General features: G+C 27.1%; 1 long non-coding RNA gene across 1 annotated transcript; it reads left to right on the top strand.

The window, feature by feature from the left end:
• The first annotated feature begins 1,457 nt into the window (after positions 1–1,457).
• Positions 1,458–4,836, top strand: LOC111639694. Its single transcript, XR_002759118.1, has 3 exons — positions 1,458–1,574; positions 2,222–2,296; positions 4,289–4,836. It is a non-coding gene; the product is annotated as an uncharacterized LOC111639694 (long non-coding RNA).
• Positions 4,837–7,765: the final 2,929 nt, after the last annotated feature.

The following is a 7,765-nucleotide window of genomic DNA, read 5'->3' on the forward strand; positions in this document are numbered from 1 at the left end:
CGCCACAGCACTGGCGAAAATTTAAATTTGCCGACTGGAATTCTTTCGGATGATTGACGTTTCGGATGATTGAATTTCGGAAAATCGACGCTCTACTGTATTTTAAATTTTGTTCTCCATTTTGTCATTTTATACCTTCAATTCGGTGTTAAATTTCCTGACGACAGTCATTTAAAATGATCTAAAATATTCACAATAATTCAATATAACTGTTAATTTCTTTGCTAAAAGGTTTTCATGGTGATTATAAACATCCAATTCAAACATATTCTCAAAGGATTCAGTTTAGTCTATACTATTTATTTGAAAAAAAAAAATTATCACAAAATATAAAATTGATTGTGCATTTTTAAATAAAACTGAATTTGTTTTCATATACACAGTGATTGTAACTAAAGAGATGTTAAGAGCTTTGTAGAGAGAGACTATTGGGTATATCTCAACTAAATTGGCAGACAAACTTTCCTGCATGTACAGTTTCGATTTTAAAATAAAATTGGGTAAAATTCGGCACTGCCATTCCCTCGACGTGCATAAATTATGTACATTTTCTAACAAATTTCGAGTATAGTAGGAGTCGCAAAATGCTCTTCGCAATTCTTGTGACAGACAAACCATTATGGCATTCACTTTGCCCAATGAGCAATTCCATGTTTGTAACCGAAGTAAATTTATTGTACTCTGTTCCTTAATTCCCAAAATTCATTGTGTGTTTTGAGCTCTGTAGAAAGAATTAATGTTTAACTATAGTTACCCTTTATTTTGACAAATTTTACTTGTCCATAATTTGATTAATGCTGACAAAAAACATTTTTGAAAGTGGAACACTCTTGAACTGTTTGGTCAGTGATCTACTGCTAACAAGACTTGGTTTGAATCATAAAAACTTCTTGATTCCTATTCTAATTATCAGCCTAATCTTACAAGTTAGTGATTATTTTATATCTATTAGGCACTCTATATTTGAACAGCAGAATTAAAACTTATTATTGATTTGAAAGAAATGTCAAGTTGTTATTTTTAACTTTAAATTAATAAATTGNAAAAAATCAAAATATAATTCTAGTGTTATAACCATGGTGGCCAAACTGTGGCTCACATAGTTATACAATTTATACTTAAAAACTTGATACATACCACTTAAACATATACAATATTTTTTTAAGGTAGTGTACCTTGACAAGCAAATGAAAGCTAATGATGTATTTGTAAAATTCAAGGAGTTAAACAAATGCTTACCTAGACAGACTTTCTGATAGGTGATGTAAGGTTTCTTTTGTGACAGAGTTTGGCCACCCATTATACAGCATTTTTATAAAAAATAACATTTGAAAATATTTAATTATAAAAACATTAATATGCAATAACATAATTTTTTTTAATATATGTGTATTTGATTAATTAATAATTACTGTATTATAAGATTTTATAAACTATACTAAACAATTTTTAATTACAGAAAAAGACTATAGAACAAAAGCAACAATTAATTTTTTACCAGTAGATAGTGCAAATGCATTAATAAATAAATCAAAATATCATCATTTCTTTGATGTAGTTTATTTATCAAACAGGTACTTTTTATTTTATTACATTCTTTGCAATATTTAAAACAATTATTATTGTATAGATAGCATATTATTAACATCTTTTATACATCAATAAATTTTATTACATTATAAAGAATATTCTTCTTGCCAGTATTATTAGCAAATAAAGTAAAATATCAATTAAATTATCAATTTATTGGAATTGTTTTCTTTATTAAAGAATTGTATTGAAAATTATAATTACTGTTAAATTGTTTACTTGTCTGCTACTGCCATTGACATTCCATGCCTAAATAATATAATTGAATGGCAGGAAAGTTTTAATTTAGTTCTAAATATACAGAAGAGAATTATTATATCAAATTTAATGTTTATTTTCTGATATGAATTTTATACAAAATAGTTTTGGAACTATCTGGAATTACTTAAGCTGTAAATTCTTTAAGAGATTATGATTTTCATGTCTGCTTGAGAAAAGGCTGATTTATGATGTAAACTGATAATTTAGATAAGTTGCAATTTAATTAAATGCAATATGTTGTAATTATAGTTAAATTTCTGTTTTCCTCCTTCTTAAATAAATTTTTAAAATTCTATCATTGGCAATATTTAAAATTAACATTAACTTGTAAATTTAATGCAATTAATTTGTATTTGTGAATTATTTACAGTTCAACAAATTATTTCACACCAGAATTTCAAGAAATCTTTGCAGATAACAGTGCTATTCTTATTGAAACAATCAAGTGAGTTATTATTTTGTTATTTATAAAAGTTTGCTTTGATAACATTCATTAAAACATCATAAATCTGAGCAATCCGGACAATTTATTTTACACTAAATAATAAATATTGATTATTTTGCCTAACTTATTTACTGACTGTCTGAAAGTTTTTCTTTTATTAACCTATATAACCTCGTATTAACCTAAGCAATGAATTCAAATAAATTACTATTTTATTATAGATTTTTACAGAGGTCAATCCTTTACCTTAATATTAATATACTGTTACTTTTATAATACAATAGAGCGTCGGTTATCCGAAACGTTGTTATCCGAAGGAATTCTAGTCGACAAATTTAAATTTTTGCCAGTGCTGTGGCGCTGTAATCTTTGGCTATGTCTTCGGCTACTCAAATATTTTACGTTTTTGATACTAAATTAACTTCTGAAGTATAATTTTTTATTGTTTTTATCTTTTTCAATATATTTATTTTGTTTGTACAAAATAAAAAAATAATTTTTAATGATACAATAGTCTTCGTTAGGCTTAACATCGATGAAAATTCAACGCAAAGCGACACTCAACGGAGAAAAATTTCAACACGGGATAAATTAATATATATTTTCGTACATAATTGGTTATCCGAACAACCCCAGTCCCCAATTGATTAGGATAAACGACGCTCTACTGTAATTAAATTGTATTTGCTTTCTAACAAATCTTCTATTGTAAAAAGTTAATTACGTAAGCAATATTTAGTGTTGGTTGAGACTTTGGTTCAGAAGATGATCTTTTAATCTCTTTTTGGCAATGATTGACTATTATTAGATATATCAGGAATTATGACTTAGGTCTTAATAGACGCAGGTCTAAATTGTAGCTTAGCTTTACATCTTGTTTGTTTAATTAATCTAAATCAAGAGTTCTAGTAAGAAATGAAAGTTTAATATGTAAAATAAAGCTGTGTATGATAGTAAATTTAAAATCATTAAAAAAATTTCATCTGAAAACTACATATTTTCAGAATGATAGTAAAATGCCCATTCTAATATTTTCCTCTAATTAGGCTAACTATATATTTATGCTTGCAAATGAAGAATTTCATAATAAAATATTATGTTAACATACAATGTGATCTCAACTTACAAGTGTTGATATATGAGAATTTTATACAATGAGCTGCTTATTTTTCCTCTTTTCCTGATTTATGAAATGAAATATTTGTTGAGTGCTGACTGATATTTATGAGAACAAAATATTCTAATCATGATAGGTGATGAAGTAGAGTATATCATGTGCTATAAGATGGCTTATAAGTTTTAGTTTATATTTTCTTTATCTCATTCACATTATGTCTTTGGTGGAATAGTGCTATCTGTTCTAAGATGATTGGACAATTTAATGACCTTTAGGCCTAGTGTGTACAGGACCTTTAGACCCTGTACACACTAGGCGTTTTTCAACGCCTAGTGTGTACAGGGCCTTAATCTCTACATTACAGATCTTCTATCAGCAATTACAATTTCATTAATTTTTTGCCTACACATTTTTCTTTATTGAATAATAAGAAAACAAATGTCTGATAATTTATTTTTGCTTCCTTTATTCACTTCTCTTATTTTGTATTAGGTCATGTCACTCATATTTACCAATATAAAAGGAACTATGTTGAAATAATGATCAAATCTTGACCATAAAAAATAATGGATAATGTCTTTATTTGAGATCTTGAATATCAAGAGGGTTTCAGGAATGAGAGGCATGTTTGTAAATTATGGTTACACTGTAAAATCTTACATATTCAAAGTTACATTCAAAATATTTTCAAATTTTTGAAAGATCTAGTGTAAAATTTTTGTTCAGGCCAAAAATTTGATGTGAACTATGTAATTTCAATTAATGTGCAAGAAGATATAATCTTTTTAGTGATATGCAATAAATTATTTCAGATTTATTTTACTATTTATAAAGAAAACTTCAAATAAATACCATATTTTTTTCTAACAATGTAGCTACAAGATGAAAAAAGTTGTAGATAGCACAGTCTAATTGAGGAAAGTAAGACTTATTATAGACTAATAATAATAATAGAGGAGGAGGAAGGGCTGTCTGCTTTTGCAAACTTAGCCCACTACGAAGAGAAAGGAGTGAAAAGGTTGAAGGAAGGGTTCTGAAGGGAGAAGTATAAAGGAAAAGGGGAAAAGTAATGCTGAAAAAAGTTATTAGGACCTCAGAGTGCTGTATTGGAAATTATTAATAACCAAAATTACGAAAGTTGACAAGACCATTATACAGTGTAACTGGACCATTTCTTGTAATTGTTACTTATTATAGACTGAAAAAAATCCAGCAACAAGTTGCATAACTTTTATAACAGCCAAGAAAATAATGTTGAATAGAATTTTACATTAACATACAGTGGAGTGACAAAGTGTGTGTGTGTGTGTGTTTGTTTTGAGTGTTGCATTGATGTTCAAATAAAGTGAAAAAGTTACTTAATAATAAAAAGCATATTTGCAAGCTGAAAAAAGTTATGTACTGTTTATTAAAATAAATATTAATATAATAAGATTCTAAATAAANATAACTTTCTACGCTTGCGATACAAGTTCTTATAAAAATAATGTTTTTAATATTTCTTAATTTTTTCGAAGATAATTGGAAATCCAAATCTCCAGACAGATGCACATATACAGCTGTCATATTCCCGGAAAAAGAATTCATCATAACTTCAAATTGTTAGACACTTATCTTTCTTTTTCAAAATTTTGTTTTTAGAAACATGACATTTTAAAAATAAATATTTAAAATTTACATTTGAAATTAAAATAATATAAAACATATGATAGAAGTGATCTAATTGTTTAACGTTTTTTTGTATGTAGTTTGTTTTTATCTTTTACAGTTGCAAAATTTATGCAAATATTGTTAAGAAATGTAATAAATTAAACATTAACTTTTAATAACTGTTCAATCTATTTTTAATCCTATAAACATAGCATATAACATCTAATAATTTTTTAATTAATAAAAATCTATGCTTGTTTATATATAAGTCTGTAGCCAAGTGATTAAGGAATTATCCTACTGCTATAGAGGAGTTTTTGTGGGTGGTCTGTCCTAGATATGTTGAATGCTGCCCCTGCAGGACTGGGAAAAAGGCACTCTAATGCCTGCAGAGAAGAAGATATAATAAATTTTAAAAATACTCTTAAGATGAAAAACAAAACTATTATCCATATCTGTTCAAAAATTTATCAATGGAGGTTCAAAGTTCAAAAAAATTTTGAGAAATACGGTGTCCTGAAAAGTGGTATCTCTCACTTCAAATTTAATTAATTCCAGAAGACTGTTCGAATTTGAATAATTCAAAATAATGGAAAGCGAGTTCCCAGACCCCAAAACAATACCAATTTCAATAAATTTAAAATGGCAAATACACAGAATTTAAGATAAAGATAACATAATTAAATGCCTTAATAATAATAATTTAAAACACAAAAACAATAAATAAAATACATAAATAATACATAATAAAATGAAAATTACATTTACTGGTCGACTTTGGTATCTTAAACATGGCAGCCAAATCTGCCACAACTGTACCAGTTTTATGTTCTTCAAACAGAAAATAATTATTTTCTATTACTAATCATACATAAATTAATTAATCATTGTGGAGCATTTGCTGTTTTTAAGGAATTTTTAATATCAACTCTAGTTATTCAGATTAAAAAATGAAAATATATCTAAAAACATTAATTTTTTTTATAACCATTAAAAATATAAAATTAATATATTTAACAATTCAACATTTTAAAAATTTCTCCAAAATGTAGTATATATAATAAGTATAGACTTAATAGATGTTAATTAACTGGGTCTTTATTAAATATTATATAAAATTAAATATTAATTCTTTTTACCTCTATGACTGGAAAGTTTTTACATATTGCCTTTACTTATTCAACCTAATATTTTTAACAGTTGTTGCTACTTCACATAAATTTGTGATTTAATTATAACAGTTGTGAATTTTACATTATTGCTAATTTGAGATTATATTCTTTGTCTGGAAGCTTATTTTACGATTAAAGTGCATTTTTTGTTGCGTGTAGTTCGAAATTCAAAGCAAATTTTTGTCGAATTTGGCATCTGAAGTAAGAGGTACCACCATATGTTTGTTTATAAAACAAAGTACTTTTGCACTCGAGCTTTGTCAGAATATTTAAAAAAACAACAGAACTTGATTACATAGCCCCAAGTTTTGATACTGATTTACTTACTTATTACATGTACTATACTGTACATTTAGTTTGTTTTATGAAATCAAATTCTTTTTTTTTTTTTTGTAAAGGTTCCAATAAAGTGCAAGCATACCAAGCAAAAGAACTCATGTTTCATTTTAAAGTTGTGTATTTTCGGTAATGTACAACTAATTTAGGAAACTTAGTCTCATTTTAACCCAAAGCTTATTTTTCAATTTTAGTTTAGGTTTATTAACAATGTCAAAAATCACCATCTACTCATAATAATGATTTTGTGTGTTTCTGGATGTGAACATTTTGACGTAGTGCATCATTGGTCTACGAGTTTTCCGACAATAATGAAACATCAAAGTTATCTAGTGACTGCTCTTTTAATTCTTGCAGTTTTAGATGATGGCATAAAAACTGATGAAATTCCTCCCCCAATATCACAAAAGTGAAAATCCTCTCCAATTCCAAATGAGACAAAGAAGCAATGGAACAAATGTGTGTGTGTCATTGGATTTATGACAAGATTTTTGTGTGTTCAAACAGTGCTAACTGTTTAATATGAAATATTACATTATAAAGCAAATAACAAAATTACTACTTATGTATTTCTGTATAAACTGATGGGTTCTTGATCTTACATTTTATGGAAAAGGTGGATTTTTGGGCGATATTGCAAATAATGTTGATGCAATCATAAAAATATTTTAAACAAATAATTTTCAAAAACTTTTTGCAAACAAAAAAACCTGTACAGTACTTTTCTTTGACCTTCCAGTTTCCAATGTACCATACATGCCAGTTGTCATAATTAATCATTCGATGTTGTTAGTGTACAAAGTGCAGACTCTGGAAGAATTTGACATTTTAACCCAGGGTGAATATCTTTATGACTTGTACAATCACCTACAATAACACCATTGATATCAAAACCATTGGTCACAATGGTTTTGATATGAATGGTTTATATTGAAAAAGCACCCCGACTAAGTCACAAGGCCAAGGAAATTTTTTTTTTTTATTATTACAGTAGAGCGTCGATTTTCCGAATCAATTGGGGACTGGGGTTGTCCGGATAACTGATTTACGTACGAAAAAATAGTTTAACGTATCCGATGTCTAAATTTTTATCCATTGCGTGTCGCTTCGCATTGAATTTTCGTTGATGTTAAGCCTAACAAAGACTATTGTATTGTTAAAAATTATTTTTTATTTTGTACAAACAAACTAAAT

This window comes from Centruroides sculpturatus, unplaced genomic scaffold (genome assembly GCF_000671375.1).
Source record: "Centruroides sculpturatus isolate CEXI.00-Female unplaced genomic scaffold, Cexi_2.0 scaffold1360, whole genome shotgun sequence".
Taxonomy (NCBI): domain Eukaryota; kingdom Metazoa; phylum Arthropoda; class Arachnida; order Scorpiones; family Buthidae; genus Centruroides; species Centruroides sculpturatus.